This window comes from Mustela erminea, chromosome 8, assembly GCF_009829155.1.
Source record: "Mustela erminea isolate mMusErm1 chromosome 8, mMusErm1.Pri, whole genome shotgun sequence".
NCBI classification, from domain to species: domain Eukaryota; kingdom Metazoa; phylum Chordata; class Mammalia; order Carnivora; family Mustelidae; genus Mustela; species Mustela erminea.
In genome coordinates this window covers 90,805,112-90,823,402 of record NC_045621.1, presented here as the reverse complement: position 1 = coordinate 90,823,402, position 18,291 = coordinate 90,805,112, and positions in this window count along the sequence as shown.

Sequence of the window (18,291 nt, the reverse complement as noted above, 5' to 3'; positions counted from 1 at the left end):
TGACAGAGAGACACACAGTGAAAGAGGGAATACAAGCAGGGGGAGCGGGAGAGGGAGTAGGGAGCCCGGTATGGGGCTCAATCCCAGGATGCTGGGATCACGACCCGAGCCGAAGGCAGAGGCTTAACCCACTGAGCCACTCAGGTGTCCCTGAAAACTGGGTTTTAAGGGGAATTCAAAGCTGTAAGAATTAGAAGTGTTAGAGAAGGCCTTGGACCTTCCAAGTGAATACGATGGGATTTGAAGTGGTTTTAGAAGATTTTAAAGAACAGGGTGACTGTGCTAATATCTTAATAAAGTAGCTGATATGGTTGTGAGAATACAAAATTAGATTAAATTAGATAATGTAAACATGTTATTTCACCAACTCGGTTGCCCACACCTTCCTTGTAAATCTGATGCTCCTTCACCTTTTTTCACTTCCCCTGGGTGTCTTTGCCCTCATGTTTAACACGGCCACACAAGACTTGACTCTATGATCGTACTTGGATCTGAACTTACTGATAATATTCTATTATGAAACTCTCTGAGCATTTAAAATCGGGAAAATAATGTGTTTTTCAGAAAGATATGAAGATTCGCTAAGATAACATACTGTTATGCTGAAAATAAATAAAAAATAAATTTAAAAAAATTTACAAAGAAAAGAAAAGAAAAGAACAAAATAAATGTAAAATTGAAACTTGCAAGTTCTGCAAAAGTGAGATATATGGTGCAAATGGCAGGAAAAAAATATTGGTAGCTAATACTCATACAGTACTTATAATGAAGGGATTTGAGGGAAATTGGAAGGGGAGGTGAGCCATGAGAGACTATGGACTCTGAAAAACAATCTGAGGGTCTTGAAGGGGCGGGGGATGGGAGGTTGGGGGAGCCAGGTGGTGGGTATTAAGGAGGGCACAGATTGCATGGAGCACTGGGTGTGGTGCAAAAACAATGAATACTATTACACTGAAAAAATAAAAAAATTTTAAAAAAAAGATAACGTAGAGGAAGGGGACAGTTTATAGAATTCACAGTGCTGTAAAAGTAGGTTCTACAATTGAACAGCAATTCACAACTGTTCTAATAAGAAAAAAATAAAATAGAAGAGATTATAGAGGCTTTTCTCCAAACAAACACCTCCTGTCTGGACAAGAGCTGGAAGGAACCTGAGTGATTTCCCTACTTCTTGATGGGACCCTCAGTTTAACTGTGTATCAGAATCCAGATCTCAGTCCTATCGATTGCCAGGTGTCTTTTCTGGGGGTCTCTATGCACAATTTCCTGCTGATGCAGACTCATTAGTATAATAATAAACTTAGAAAGTCCTGGCTTCTCTACCCCTTCATAGCAAGCGTCTTTTAAACCCAACGTTTGACTGAGACAGATGCCAGGCATTTAGAACAAGTTCTCGGATTGGCCAATCTATTTTCATTTGGTTGTCATGGTTGGACTTGAACTATTTCGGGATTTACTGAATGTGAATAATGGCTAGATTCTTCTCATTTCTTTACATGAGAATTTGACAGCATTGATTTAGGAAGGGTTAAGGTTGAGGAAGGTGTGAGGCCTGCTCTGCAGATTTTTCCCTGCGATCACATTTAACTCAATTCCTCCTGACTCTGGTCAATGGCAAGAACACGTAGCTCTGATATCCTTTTATATACATGTTGACAGCTCTGATGTTTCCACTCCGTCTTCTTATAGCCTTCAGGCAGAGCACACATAGTTCTCTTAACCTTCCCACATAGATTTTATTTTGTAAATTCTCTACTATCTTGTGACTTCCTTCAAAGCTTTCCATCTGTTTTCCTTTGAAGAAAGCCCATATAGAAAATCAAAAGGGCCTGCAGAAATAAAAGTGCAAATATATTTTATCTTGCTTTTTTCTATCTATTTCATTTTCTTTGTTTGTTCATTAGCAGGATGAGCTTACAAAAAAAGGCAATAAGCTGGGGCGCTGGGGTGGCACAGTCCTTAAGCGGCTACCTTTGCTCAGATCATGATCCCAGGGTCCTGGAATCGAACCCCACATCAGGCTCCCTGCTCCACGGGGAGACTGCTTCTTCTTCTCCCACTCCCCCTGCTTGTGTTCCCTCTCTCACTGTGTCTCTGTCAAATAAATAAATAAAATCTTAAAAATTAAAGCAATAAGCCTTTTAAGTGAGTAATTGCTCTGGTCCACATAACACCATGACTAAGCCAAGTGCTTCTCTCTGAAAACATAAGTTAGATTTGGTGCTAAAGTGAAATCAATGAGTACGAAAGGCAAAAAACAAAAACAAAACTAAAAGTTCCCTTTTAATTCCATTAGTAAAGAGTTTATTAGATTGGATATTCAATTCAATCTGGATGATTAGACATAAACAGGAATGTGGTTGACATTTTTTCAAGACTTTCTTTCAGGAGAATACAAGATAACCCTAAACAATGCTTTGCCAAAGTATCACTGGAAGGCTGAATAAATTTTGAAGCCACTCAGTATTTTACCTCATATCGAATCTTGCCTGCAATCCTGCTTTGAGATTGAACTATGCAAAATGGAAAGATTTTGTCAATAAAACACACACACACACACACACACACACACACACACACACACAGGTTGGCATACATTTATATCCATTTTCATGATGTTGGTTTCTGAGGTTGAGGTGTTGGTTGTTTTTGCCATCTCTCTTCCCCTCCATTTTTTTTTTTTTTAAATTAGAAATACTAAGTACATCTCCTGTGTCTAGATATTATGTTGGTGGGATTTGTCCATGCCAGCTTTACTAACAAAAGCAGAATAAAATAGAAAACAATGTTTTTGACAAAGCCAGTATTATTAATGTTTCAATTTATCTAAAGTTGGAATTTCTACTGTTCATGTTCTTCACCAGAAATTTTAGAAGCTATTAAAACAAGAAGTTTTTTTATCATTTCTTTTTTCCAAGAGTGTATACATGTAGCAAATGGCAAGCAAAATATTTGATTTTGATTTTAATTATAATTGTTAAGGTACTGGGAAGAGATGGATTCATGTAAAGTAATTTCTAATTTAGTTTGAACCAGTATGGCTTATAAGCACCTTACTTATTAGTTAGTAACTTATGGATTTAGAAGAAAATTAAAAATCAATTTGAAAACTGATTTATAGAAAACTAACTCCTTTCCCTGTGTCATCCCTCCTCAGTTACGCAGAGAAGTAAAAACTTACTAATACACATGGTGTGCCATGTAGCTACATACAAATCTAGATGTTCCCTCCTCCTTCAAATTTGTTACCAATAAAGCTTTAAAATAATCTTTGTTAAGGTGATGTTTCATTTTATGTGTCGACTTGACTGGACCATGCCGTTCCCAGATATTTGGTTAAACATTATTTCTGGTTTGTCTGTGACGGTGTTTCTGGATGAAGTTAACATTCATCGGTCAATGAGCAAAGCAGAATGTACTCTCTCATGTGAGTGGGCTTCATTCAATCCACTGAAGGCCTGAATAAACTAAAAAGACTGAATAAGGAAGAATTCTTTTTCTGCCTATCCTTGTGCTAGGATATTGGTCTTAGACTGAAACTTACATCATCAAATAACCTGGTTCTCAGGTCAGACTCACTTTGGAACTATATCATCAGATCTACTGGGTCTGGATTTTTTAGTGTCTGTAACTGCATGAGCCAATTCCTAATAATAAATTTATATGTATATATGCTGTTATGTATTATATCATGCCATTTATATTTATAATATACAGTGTGTGTGTGTATATATATATATATACATATACACACATACACATATATATATACACAAAAGTTTAATGTATTAAGTTCTCCAGAAATAGAACCAATACTATTTAAATTATTATATTATATTATATTATATTAATCTAGAGAACACCATGTTGGGGAACATCATCAAAGAACATGACCACTGATGACCTTGTGGGTTAGACCTGGGCACTCAGAAGCTCTTCATTTCCTCCCCTCTTTTGGGAATGGGGGTTCTGCTTGCCTTTCCCACTGTCAAGATCTTCTCCAAGGACATGGTCTTGAAATAGTTATATGATGTTGAGAACATCCACATAGTATATGCAACTAAACCCAGTTAAGGCCTCTTTACACATTTTCAAGATTTGGTGGGTGGGTGCAGGGACCCATTTGTCTTGCTGCTGTTCATGACAAGCCTCTTATGTAAGTTCCATCTGCATATTATAAAAGCCACCAGCAAGGTCGAGTGGTCTGCCTCTTCCTCCATTCTTTCTCTGTTCTCTGAATACAGCGGCAGTCACAGATGACACCCAGAAAACCCCCTAGAGGGTTACAAACCAATTCCCTGACTAATACATTTAATTTATTTAAAATGTTATGTAATAACAAAAATATGAAAGAAAAAAACAAATTCTTACTATTTTTCAATGTAATATATCGTTTTCCTCACCTTTATATTTCCAAATTTGGAATGTATGAGTCCAGGCTATATTGTAGTAGTGTAAATGTAACCTTTTATATGATCTCCCTATAGCAATTTCTGGACACCAGTGCATGAAATTCCATGACTACAAAGGAAAGATCTATTTCTTTATCAGAGATGAAGTTTGAAAGGCAAATACTTGGAAAGAGGGTGTATATTGACTTTAATTTATGTGTAAGTGAATGGGTGGTATTAGATACCTTTGAGAGTTTGTTTCCCAAAGAAGGTATGGTTTGGAGAAAGAAAATAGCTGAAGAGGGTCACAGAAGGAAAAAGAGGTGATAATATGCCCTAGGGTTTCTTTCTGCCAATGTCACATTTCTATAAAGGCCACTGTAATCAAGACCACTCTCCCAAAGCTGACTGGGCACATCTCCACTCTGCTCTGACCCTTAGGAATAATTCTGAGGATAAGAAGTTGCCTTCTTTTAAGATTTAATCTATTCTCTAACTAGACCTGTGTGAAAATATAAACTACTAAGCAGATGGCAGCTTGCCATCTAGGGCAGCCTGACCCACTATATAAATTCTAGGGAGAGTGAAGAGAGAAAGGATTCTTTTTCTATTTGGGCTTATTGTAAGCATAAGTACTAGAATATTCTTCCGATAACACCTAGAGTCATGTCTCGATTGTTTACTTGTCAGGATCAACTTGACTGCTTTCTGAAGATCACTGTGACACAGTAAATGTTAGAAAAGATCAGGCAAATTTTCAAAAAGAAATAGATTAAAGCCTGAGCTTTTGTCAGTCACTGAAAAGGAAAAATAAAATCCATGTATCTATTTTTAATTTGTATAAAATACCAACTTCAATTTCATGCCAAATTGAGTGTCATTACAGGATTAAATAGTTTGGCTACTAGTTTTTGACATCATAGACAAAATATTTTAAAATTTAACTTTTTGCCGGTCTCCAAACATAAGGTTATCTCATGTTAAAGTTTGAACTTAACACATTGTCTTGTCCTTCTATTATCTAATCATTTCTAAAATTATCCAGAGTGAAAAGAATAACTTCCTTTCTTAGTCATCTGTCTTCTAGCTCGCATTAGTAGGAAAGTATTAATGATTCAATTTTCCAGTTTAAATTTTTAGCAGTCTTCAAATTACCCCCTAAATTGGAACTTTTTGTTTTTTTTTCCCATAACCTTTCACCTCATAGTTGCTTTATTCACATATCTGCTTATAATTACTTAAACATGTGTTCTAGTTATTGTGTTAGGAGCTACAGAGGCAAGGGTGAACTACACATACAATCAACCCTCAGTGGTCTTGCAGTCTTTGGATAGGAGACATTTAAGAGGATCACAGAGCCCACCCCAACAGCTACAAAAACAACAACAACAACAAACATGCATGTGTTCTTGCTAGAAGAAAGTATAGAAATCAGAGGGAGGGACATGAAATCCAGCCCTCAGGTCTGAAGAAACATATTAAGGTAAGATGATGTGAGTGAAGTCTTCATCTTAAAATATGACTGGAAATAATGGCCACAAATTGGATGGAAGGATTTTGCAGTGGCACCATTGGCCAAAAGTAGCATGGTTCATACCATGGTGTTATGTAAGCTAGAGAAAATTAAATTAAATTCAAATGGTTTAGGTAATATATTCACTAAATTTCAATTAATTTTTTAAGGGAAACATATTCTTAATTAACTTGTATAAGATCATTTAAATTCAGGGTCTGGCCTGATTTATTTATTATTTAAATAAATAGCATTTATTAGGAAAAAGTATGTTATGTTATTCACAGAAGTGTTCATAATAAAATGGGGGATATAATATAAATACTCACTCAGAAGCCTATTAATACCTGATCATCAGAAGTAAGCTCAAAAAACTGTAAATCTGCTGTGTTTTCCTCAATCTGCTAGGGTCTTTGAGATAGGAAGTCTGAATGACCTGCAGACACATTCTGATTCTCCTTCGTCTCTGTCCTGTTGGGCCACCTATGTTGAAATATTTCCATTAAATATATTTTTGATCTCAAACAGTTAAAACCCTAGGTAAAAAACTTCATCTGTGGGGGAATAATGTTTAATCCATTTTTAAAACATCACTATATTGTTCAAACAAAATTATATTAATTATAAAAAAATTTAAGTAATGTACCAAAATACAAAGAAAATGTTAGGAAAATAACTCACCTAATAAACACTATTTCACATACATATGAATGTATGTATGAGGAGAGCTAATGAGAGTAAGAAAGAGAGTAAGGGAATTTCAGGACATACTCTTAATTCCAAATCATATTATATTAATTAAAATGTATTAATTTAAAATTTTCCCAAGTTTACTAGGAGAAAAAAGAAAATTTAAGTGACTCTAGAAACATTACTGAACTTTTAATAATTAACCCTTCATCCTAGGAAATAACAACTCAGATGTCCTTCAGCAGGTGAAGGGTTAAACAAATGTAGCTCATCTTTCCCCTGGAACACCCAACAATTATGAATTCTTGACACAGAGAACAATCTGGAAGAGTTGTTTTTTTTTTTTTTTTTTTTTTTTTTTTTTTACTCAGAGAACAATCTAGAGATTCTTCCAAATTGTTCTCTGAGTAGAAAAAAAAAAAAGTTCTCAAAAGATCACATGCTATATGATTGCATTTATATAACATTTTTGAAATGACAAAATTATAGAAATGATGAACAGATTAGTGGTTGCTAGTGGTTAAGTAAGCAGTGGGGTGGGATGGATGTGGATGTGGCTCTAAAAGGGCTGCGCTGAGTGGCGTGGTGAAAACACATTTTCTCAGCTTTATCTGTGCTATTAGCTTGCTTGAAATATCATGCTAGAGTCTACCAAGATGTTACCTTTGGGGAAACATGGTGAGGGAACACCAGATCTGTCTGTGTTATTTCTTACAACTGCAATCTGCAATTCTTTTAAAATTGGAAGCTTAATTTAAAAAGAAAAAGCAGAGTTGATGAGAAAAAGAGGGTTGAGACCCAGCACTGAAAAACTCAGTAATCCTAAAAAGATAGGAACCTAATTAAAATATTAACTGGTTTACACATGTTAAGTGCTCAAAAATGCATAAAAGTACAATAAATATGATATTTTATCTTGAAAAAGAAAACCCCTCAAAGCCTAAAGAATTTTGTGCCTAATCAACCACTGGGAAAGGCTTTATTATGTGGGTTCCTATGGTTTTTATGTTTTCAAAAATATCAAAAAGTTCTGATGAGCTTTTATGAGAAGAAAAATAAAAATCAGGTTTTCTTTGGAGAGTCTTAGCAATGATTATTTTTTGATAGGTTGTATGAATAATGAACAGCATAATAGAAAGCCTCTAGGAAGAAATTTCAGAACTGAGATAATCTTGTCATTTATTCAAGGGACTTTGGTCAGTCATAATGTAAATAAATATAACTATCTTTTTTAGTACTAGGCTGTGACTTGTTAAGAATGAAAATAATTTGGGTTAGAAAGAATTTTTTTTCCTACAAACTAACTCTATAAAGGCGTGGAAAAAATAGGGAAATATAAGTATCTTAGCTTCATTTTAAGCTCATCTTTGTAAAATGGAATTCTTCCAAAGTAAGCATTTATAGTACCATTTTGAGCTAAATGTAATATTGAAATCTGTATGAATGTGCATTAATTTAATCCATGTGTGCCTATGTTTAGCAACCAAGTAGAGAATTAATATCTATCCCTTCCATAGTGATAAAGACTCAAATTCTTCACAACATTGTAAACCCTTCTTAACTAAATCATGGTTACAATAATAAATTCACATCTTGAAGGGCTTAAACCCAAGAGAATAAAGAACTTAATAATGAAAGTTAATGGGTTACAATCCATTTAAACTGTATATTCAGAAAGACTATGTTTCATTGGGGAGCTTTTGCCAGCTTAATGAATGAGAATCTTCTGTCCTGTATGTAAGAAAGAAGCCTGGTTAACCACACAAGCAAGGTCAGCTCACTGATCAAAACACTACCAGAGAAGACAGAAGGTGTTTGAAGGGCACTTTATCTTCCAACCTGGACCATGACCTTGACACAGGGACATTTTTCCCCTTATTATAAAATAGCAATTTACTGTGATTTTGTTTTTGAATTAATCATTTGAGGAAAGAAGTAACTTTCCACACTGTAAGGTAATATCTATATCTGTATCTATATCTATATCTATATCTATATCTATATCTGTATCTATAAGGGCAAAACTTCAGGTTATTCCCTTATCTATTTCTTGTTTGTGGGGCTCAAAGACAGAAGCCACCTTAATGAAGGAATTAAAATGTCCCATGAAACAGAGGAGATGGTGTTCTGCTATGAGAGTCAGTCAGGCTGATTTTTGGAGTTAGGCCATATAATCCCCAAGTGATCTTCTTTGTTCCATAGGCAGATTCATTACCATATTGCTCTGAATATTTATTAACTAACCTGAACTAACTGACCTGCCACTCTGAAACAGGTGCCCAGCTCTGCCCCTGGTGTGTGTCTAAGGATGCACATGGGAAAGAATTAGAAATTAATACCGTGAATTAGAAATATATAAACTGGGCAAGTGGACAAGGTTTGCTCAAGGGATGGAAGTGGAGGAAAAGAACATGATTCCCTGAAAGAAAATAGCCACGAGTAAAGTGGAAGTCTGGGAGATGGGGCCAAACTGCACATCAGGCCCTACAAGCAGAGAGAGCAGTGGGGCATGGTAAGGTGTGAGACTGTGTCTGGCTGTCTGGACACTTAGGACACCCCCCTCACCAACGCACACACACACCCTACCTTTTCCCAGTCGTCTTCCTGAGTATGTGTACTTGAGAAAGACAGAGCTGTGATATACAGGCTGTGTCATTATGACCCAGTTTTAGGAAAAAAAAAAAAAAAGGTTCTAAATAGAAAAAAACTGGTTATAAATGTGAAGGAAGAGAAAAACCAGCATTTAGAAAACCTGCCGTGGCAGAAACAGTGGTGATAGCAAAGAGGATAGCAAAGATCTCTGATGATATGGGTAGGTGGTACAAATCACAAAATCCAGGGACATTAAGAAGTATAACTTTATTTTTTTTAATTGTTCAATTTGTTTTTTTTAATATTTTTATTCAGGTAGAGCAGAAGAAATTGAATAAAAATTTGTCAGACACCTTCCTCAATCCAAAAGTCAGTACCCAATTTGCAGGAACCCTATAGAGGCCAAAGGGTAGGAGGATCTTCTTGTCATTTCTTCACTCAGGTGAGGTGTCCATCATCGTAGCTGGGTCATCGGCCAACAGATCACATAGGTAAATGCCATGTCATTCCTTATTGTTCTTCACCCAGGTCTTTTGTTCTAAGTGACACATTTGTGACATACAGGGCATCATGGGAATTATCTTGCCATGCTCTGCTTCCTTGAGTGGGCAGACATTTCAATGATGCTGTCTCAGCCTCATTAGTTTAGATCGACGTCTCGGGCAGTAAGTGGATCCTGTAATGCTCCTAAAAGACTTCCTCATTCCCAAGTTTCTTTCAAGATATCCCAGTGCAGGTCCCTTCTCTGCAGGACCCACTAAGATCTTAAAGCACCTCATTTTTCTTGCTCCTCCCCCTTCTCCTCCAACATGAGGCTGGCTTTTCTATGTGGACCACTTCAGCAAATATAAATTGATGGAACTGGGTCTTTTGAGACCATTATAGTAGTAGAGATAACAGAAGCCTAGCCAATAGTAGATTTTCTTTTTCTTTTTTTTTTTTTTTATTTCCAGCATAACAGTATTCATTATTTTTGCACCACACCCCGTGCTCCATGCAATCCGTGCCCTCTATAATACCCACCACCTGGTACCCCAACCTCCCACCCCCCGTCCCTTCAAAACCCTCAGATTGTTTTTCAGAGTCCATAGTCTCTCATGGTTCACCTCCGCTTCCAATTTCCCCCAACTCCCTTCTCCACTCTAAGTCCCCATGTCCTCCATGCTATTTGTTATGCTCCACAAATAAGTGAAACCATATGATAATTGACTCTCTCTGCTTGACTTATTTCACTCAGCATAATCTCTTCCAGTCCCGTCCATGTTGCTACAAAAGTTGGGTATTCATCCTTTCTGATGGAGACATAATACTCTATCCCCAGGGGTACAGGTCTGTGAATCACCAGGTTTACACACTTCACAGCACTCACCAAAGCACATACCCTCCCCAATGTCCATAATCCCACCCCCTTCTCCCAAACCCCCTCCCCCCAGCAACCTTCAGTTTGTTTTGTGAGATTAAAAGTCACTTAGATTTTCTAATTTATAATTATAACAGTTTATAATGTATATTATAATGTAACTAAGAGTTTCCTAATTTATAAGCCTAGTGTCTTCTCAGTTTATATTAAGGACCAAGGCTTGTGGCGGCAAAAATCTCAGAATATAATTCTTTTTCCCCTGGCTTCTAATCTGTCAAATCCTCTCCCTTATGGCAAAGAGTCTAGAAAGGTCTAAATACTTCAATATTGGGAAAAATGGGTGAGTAGAGATGCAAAAGAAGAAGTTATAGAAGAAAGAGAGAGATAGATAATGGATTGATAAATAGATAGATAGATAGATAATTACTCTGCCACATTAGTGAAACCTCCAGCTGATCCTGTTGATGAACACTCAGAAAAGTGACTTATGAAATACTGTGAATCCTGTAATGGCTATACTGCTGGATAAATCTAAGATGCAGATTACATTCCTTTTCACCCATTATTTAAGATCTCGCAGTGATAGTTTTGGCAGCCTTATAACTCAGTAAATACTAATCTTTGAGAATTTTTTGTAGTAGCAACATTAAAATGTTATTTAGCATTGGACCAAGTCGTCAGGAATCCTAAAATGTGAGAGATATATGACTTAATAACATGAAATAATAACAATGTTAAATAAAGTTAGTCCATACATTTTTTTTTTACCTACATTTTTACCATACGTTTTACTATACATTTTTTTTACCTGGCCATAGAGGGCATGAACTTTCTTTTTTTTAATTACGTTTATTTTGCGTATGTACACATAAAAGAGAAATCACCCTCTATCCCACCCAGCAGAAAACATGCATAAACCCCAGCTATACGAGGAGGGAAGGGGCCCCAACCCCAAGTTAGTGGTTGGGATGGTGCAATCCTGGGAGTCCCACGCCCTAGTTAGGAGAAGGCTGGGCTGAGGGGGTGAAGAGCTCCGCTCCCCCCCGTCCCCCCACCTCCTGTTGCCAGGCCTAAAACAAGCGTGCGCCATAGCTGAAGGTCTCTTTGATGCCCTCGAAGTAGTACCGCTGCCAGCCCTGCCACGTCCCCTCCTCCCTCTGCCTTCCATGCACGGCTCAGTGTCTCCGTTCTTATCCAGGAAGGTCAAGGTGATGGTGGCAAAGTTCCCTTCTGGCCAAGATTTAAACTCCATTTCATCACAATCAGTTTCTCAGGGACCAGATCAGTGAACTCCCCAGAGACATTGCCATGTACCAGGTGAAACTTCCCACCTTTGTCTGCTTCCAGCATTGCAGGAGCATGGGTAAAGGCCTCAACCAGCTCTTGGGTGGTGAAGACTCTATAGAGCTCCTCTGGTGAGGTCAGGAAGGTTTCTCTAAGGACATGACAAAGGACTGTGGAACATGAAACAAACGTGGATCAAAGGCATATAGAGATTTCATTCACATACAATTTTCCTTCTTAGATAATCTTTCAAACAAAGCATAAGATGGCCAACATTAAAGATAGTTATTTACTGAAATTAAAAGTAAATAGCTGTATATTATCTCAATAAGTGTTTTTACTTTAGATTGATAAGAACTTGTGCATATGACCTCTCTTAAAGCTAGATAATCAATTGTGGTTGGGTCCAAGTAGGTGGGTGTTATTTCTTTACTAACTTGTTTAGGTATATCAGGTAATGTTAGAAAAATACTTCAGTCCTTATTTGAAAGGTAGTGTTTCTCACTGCATCTATCTAAGTGGGAATAAAATTGGTAGAAAACATCGTAGATATGATAATATCAATTATCATATGTAGTGTCTTATTCATTCCATAACTCATTTAATCTTTGTGACAGCCCTGTAACGATGCACTTTTATTTTCATTCATGAGTTAGGAAACTGAGACACTGAAAGCTTGTGTAGCTTGCCCAGGTAAGTGAGTGAGTCAGAATTTACAACCAGGCAGCCTGGCCATAGAGGGCATGAACTCACCTTTCGCACTCTACATTCCAGAAGGTTCAGTTCCCTTAGATCTCATAAAACAAGAGGTAATTAGCCTGAGCATAGAGGTGGCAAGGCTTCCAAGTGGGATTTCAGTATAAGGGCAATCAAAGACAAATTTTGTGGCTTTTTTTTTTTTTTTAAAGATTTTATTTATTTATTTGAGAGAGAGAGAGAAAGAGAGTGAGAGAGAACATGAGAGGGGAGAAGGTCAGAGAGAGGAGCAGACTCCCCATGGAGCTGGGAGCCTGATGCAGGACTTGATCCTGGAACTCTGGGATCATGACCTGAGCCGAAGGCAGTCGCCCAACCAACTGAACCACCCAGGTGCCCCAACAAATGTTATTGTTTTAATCCGAATTATTGGAGACTTTTAAAAGTTTATGTATGTTTATTTGGGCTGATAAAAATGTTAATTTGTTCAATTGGTTAAAGGATTTACATGTGAGGATATATTATTTAGGTATACATATTTAGCTTAACCTTTTTCTTAAGGCCCTTTCCAAAGGCTTTTCCATGACAAGTCATGGTCAATCTGAACTTAAATACCTGAGAACATATAGAAATGTAAGTGCAAGAAAAGTAAGGAGAGTCTTTAGGGAAAAACAAAAGTATAAATTTAAGTTACCTTCCTAAAGAAACCCACAGATTAGGTCATCTCATATTACACAAATTTTTCAGAAAGTATGGTATATACAATGGAATATTACTCAGCCATCAGAAAGGATGATGAATACCCACCATTTGCATTGACATGGATGGAACTGGAAGGGATTATGCTCAGTGAAATAAGTCAAGCAGAGAAAGACACTTATCATATGTGGTATATAAGGAATAGCACGGAGGACCACAGGGGAAAGGAAGGAAAACTAAGGGAAAGAAATCAGAGGGGAAAAAGAACCATAAGAGAATATGGACTCCAAGAAACAAACTGAGGATTTCAGAGGGGAGAGGGGTAGGAAGAAGGAGTAGCATGGTGATGGGTTTTAAGGAGGACACATGTTACAATGAGCACTGGGTGGTATACGCAAACAATGAATCACGGAACACTACATCAAAAACTGATGATGTACTGTATGGTGACTAACATAACATGATAATAATAACAATAATAATAATAATAAATAAATAATAATAAATAAAAAGCAAATGTGGTGTAAGGTAGAAAGAAAAATTTGGAGTCAGGCAGACCAGAATGTGTACTTGTTTGTGCTGTGACCTTGGGCAAGTTAACTGACTTCTCTGAGCCTTAGTTTCGTAACTATAAAGTGCAACTAAAACTGCCTATGCAGGTTGCTGTACAGATTAAGTGACATAACATGAAAATCCACCTTGAACCATGGTGGTAGCTGCTTTAAAGCCGCAAATATCCCTGCTTGAGCAAGATCACTGTAATGGTAACTAGGAAAAATGAGTTTGTCACCAATCCTCTGAAGTCAGCCAACTATGTATCTGCTGAGAATGAAAAGTTCTGTCTAGACGCTCATTCATGAGTTGCAGAATAGGATGCCCTCTGTGGTCAAACTGCCTGAGTTTGAATCCTGCATCTGTCACTTACCAGGGGGTTGCTTACTAGGCAATCTGCTTCATGTTCTTATGTCTTAGTTTACTCATTAATACAGTGTATACCATAGTACTCTCCTCATTGGTTGTTATGAGAATGAAGTCTTAGGGCAGGGACTTACACATGATTAGCAGTAGAGAAGTGTTTGTTCAATACAGATCATTACAATATATTTCTGACTTAAACTCTAATAATGGATTAGACTGGATGGTTTTTTAGTCACATACATTTCTGATATTCTTTGATTTGTGATTCAAATAGACAGTTGTTCCACATCTTATAGAGGCAATCAGAGGTATAAGCTTTTGGATATTTGGTAAATACTATTTTAAAAGCCTGATTAATTCAGCTTCACAATGTTGGTCTGAAGCTACCTTTTTTATCGGCCCACAATATCTGTATTTTTTTTATTGAAATCATTGTGTCTTTTGTGTATTTAAAGTTAAATAAGGCAAGTGAAATTTGAATTAATTATCTATCCCCCAAGATGTTTGATTTCATATATCCCCCTTATAAGAATTTGAGTTCATGCGGGAAGAAAAGAAGAAGCCTGAGCAAAAGTGCAGTCACCTTGATACCAAGGATTGTGATTATTAACAGCAAAATAACAGGTTATCCTTATAGAAACAGGTGATGAGACTCGATCAGACTCCGAGTCAGCAATTTCCTCCAGTGTTTAAGAGTCCTGTCCTATTAATCTGCAGTCTGTTGCCAACCACTCAGATTGCTCCCCAAATATTAACTCCATTCTCCATACTGGATTCAAAGTGTTCCAGACTTATTTCTGATCCCAGTGTATGATTAGATGCTGACTGAGTGTCTGAGACAAGTGATGAGACACCTTGTCAAGGTTATAGTCAGTAGCTCAGACACTCCATCTCATACAATTTAGAGTTGGAAGGTGGTAGCTGCATTTATTTCTGTTAACTGAGCTTTGGAGATAAATGGCAGGCTTCATTTTCCAGCTTAACACTTTTGTGCAGGTGAATAATGGATAGCTAAAAGCAATGACGATATCTTAACAAAAAAAGAATGGGAACTGGGATTTAGTTTCCTCCATCTGTCTAAAATAATATCTCCTATCTCTGAGGTATTATTGTCATCTCAATGGTACCCCCATTCATTAGACTTATTTTTGGCAAAACCTAAACATTTGAGAATCAACCGAGGGATTATTAAGTATGGTTTCTGCAGAGTGCAGACCGTGCCATAAAAATTCATATGTTTCATCAGAAGGTTACATCCAACTCAAAAGTAAAATTTGAAACTGAATTTTAAAAAATATAGTTATGAATGAAAGCTTAAAAGGAATGTTTTCCAGGTGAAACTAGAAGTTGGAGTTCCCAAAAATATAATGTCATGGAAATATAGTTCAGCTTCAGAAAACATAGACCGTGTCTGGTTTCTGTATAGGAAGCCAGAAGCAAGCATCGCGGAAAGCACTTCAGATAGATTTGCCATCAAGAGAGGGGAAGGCTTTCTCTAGTTTCCTACAAAATGTCAGATATTGACTTTCAAAACTGTGATAGAGAGAAATATAAAATCTTTAATCCCTGCCTGCTCCTCAGTGGTGCTTCTGTTGATTTGTGCTGAAGGGAAGGGCATTGGCGGGGGAGTGAAATGTGACTCACCCATAGACTTAGAGCGCAACAAAATATGAGTTTTTAAACTACTTGCTCTCCTTGGCCATTCCTGCTTCTTGGTTTAGCTATTAATCTAATTACCCCAGTCAGGCTAAAATCCCTAGCTGCTAAAGTTTGTTAGAAGCCACAGCAAGGGAAAGGTTAGTGGTACCCATCCCTTGATTGCTGAATGCCTGGGGTCCTTTTCTATGGCAGATGATGCATTGTCCCTGTGCCTGCATTGCCATAATCCCACCGTTCTCCAAGCCAGTATATAATTTTACAATCCTTCTCATGATTAGCATATTCCAATAAAGTTCAAATTTGTATAGCCTCAAAGCCATTAACATTTTGTAGCACATTCTGGGTGGCACATTGCTCATTCAGAAAAATGTCTATAGAGGAACACTCTTCTGATATATTACACTCCTTGGTTCATCATTTAAAACTTGAGACATCCACCAGCATATACATCTTATTTAAAGTGTCAAAAGAGGGCAAAAAAAATTGCACTGACTTAAAAAGCCTTGTTACTTAAACTTCAGGGATCACTGCATCCATTTTCCCTCATTACTGTTAACCATTTTTTCCCTATTTTTTTCCTCTATCCATTCACTTTTAAATGAGAGTCACAGGAGGGAGAGAGTGAGTAAGCACCTTTTAAAGACCAGCATTTAAACCAAATTTTTTTAGGAAAAAATAAAATTATTATTTGTCCAGGTTTAAACAAGTCACCGTAGAAATATCTATATTCTTAGGAGCATCTTCTTGGCGGTTAACATTTTTGTAAAATATTGTTATTCAGGTAGGTGAGGCTAAAAAACAATCGAATTTCTCACTTTTGTAGAGGGACTCAATAAAACTATTAAAGTTTGTAGGAGGTTCTTGGAGTTTAAAAATTATAGCATTGATCATTTTTTGTCACTCCTTAGGAATCTATTATAGGATAAATCACGGAAGAACATGACTGCCATTTGGCTGAGTAGAGACTGTTTGCTTTTTATGCTCCTATGGGTGGTTGGGATAGAATGGATGATCATCTCCTAATTGTGAAGGAGTGAGCTTTTTTTTTTTTTTTTTAAAGATTTTATTTATTCATTTGACACAGAGAGATCACAAGTAGGCAGAGAGGCAGGCAGAGAGAGAGAGAGGAGGAAGCAGGCTCCCCGCGGAGCAGAGAACACGATGCGGGACTCGATCCCAGGACCCTGAGATCATGACCTGAGCCGAAGGCAGCGGCTTAACCCACTGAGCCACCCAGGCGCCCAGGAGTGAGCTTTTTGAATGACTCTCCTTTTACTCATTTTGATAGTGTAATTGTCACCACCTGAGATTTATTCTTTCACTGGTTCTCAAACTCTGCTGGACTCTGATTCTCCAGAGAAGCTTTTTAACAAAAAAGTTGCCCAAAGCCCACACGTAGAAGAATCTGTTTGCAGGTGGTTGGGAAAGAGCATTGATTTCTGCAGTTTTATCCACTCCTTATGTGACTCTGAGACACTTAGTTTGGGAAACACTGAGTTCAAGTGATTCTTCAGTGGATTCTCTAAAAATACAGATGCCTCTAGGAGATAAGATATGATCATACACTTATGTCCTAGATTGAAGTTTTGTTTTGTTTTTTTAATTTGTTTCTGCCTCAGAGGATGACCCTCCTTGAACAAGACCAGTGGTGTGTTGACAAAGTGGCTGAAGGAGGGGTGGGGGGTGGATTATGTGATTGGATAGAAAAAGCCTTAATTTGTAGCATTTGCTAATTTCTATGGTGTAAATTCTTTATCATGGCTGATTTCAAGGTACTAATGGATTAACAACCATCTCATAAAGTTTCTCTTGTGAGTTAATGACATGAGGCTCCTGCATACCACTGAGACTGTAACTATTTTTGAGAAAGAAAGAAGGTAGTTTCTGAATATTTATATATGGCCCTGGACCAGTAAGGTATGGCTGGGTGTGATGCTCTTGTAAGGACAGCCAGGGAAGGGTTATGGTCAAAAACCAATAAACAAAAGCTATAAGAAAGGAAATTCTGTTTAAAAGTTCAACGGGATTTTATTTGGGATGTAGTTTTTTGGACCTGGTATAAAAGCTGTATGAATGAGAAAAATTGAGGAAGATGGCTGAGGTCAGGTCTTAGGTTAATGACAGCATGTAAGCAGGCCAAACAAGAGGCATCAAAGAAAAGAGGAGACGAGCCACTAACCAGAAACCTAATAGGTTCACACAAAATCAAGCAGTAGCTCATTCAAAATGTCAAAGCCAGATGAAGAAGGTAACATGTTTTAGACAGAGAGTGGCAAGTGGAGAGAAGACAATTTGTGGGTAAAGTTGAAGATGAAGCCAGGACAAGGATCAGGAGTGTTGGTACTAATTGCCTTGCTACATTTACGCAGCTTCAGGAGCAAAGAAGACCCTTAATAGAGTAAAGATGTATGGTAATAAACACTACTGAAATACAGAGATTTAAAAGGGAACCTCAAATTATTCTAATTAGAGTGAAGACTTGCTAAACT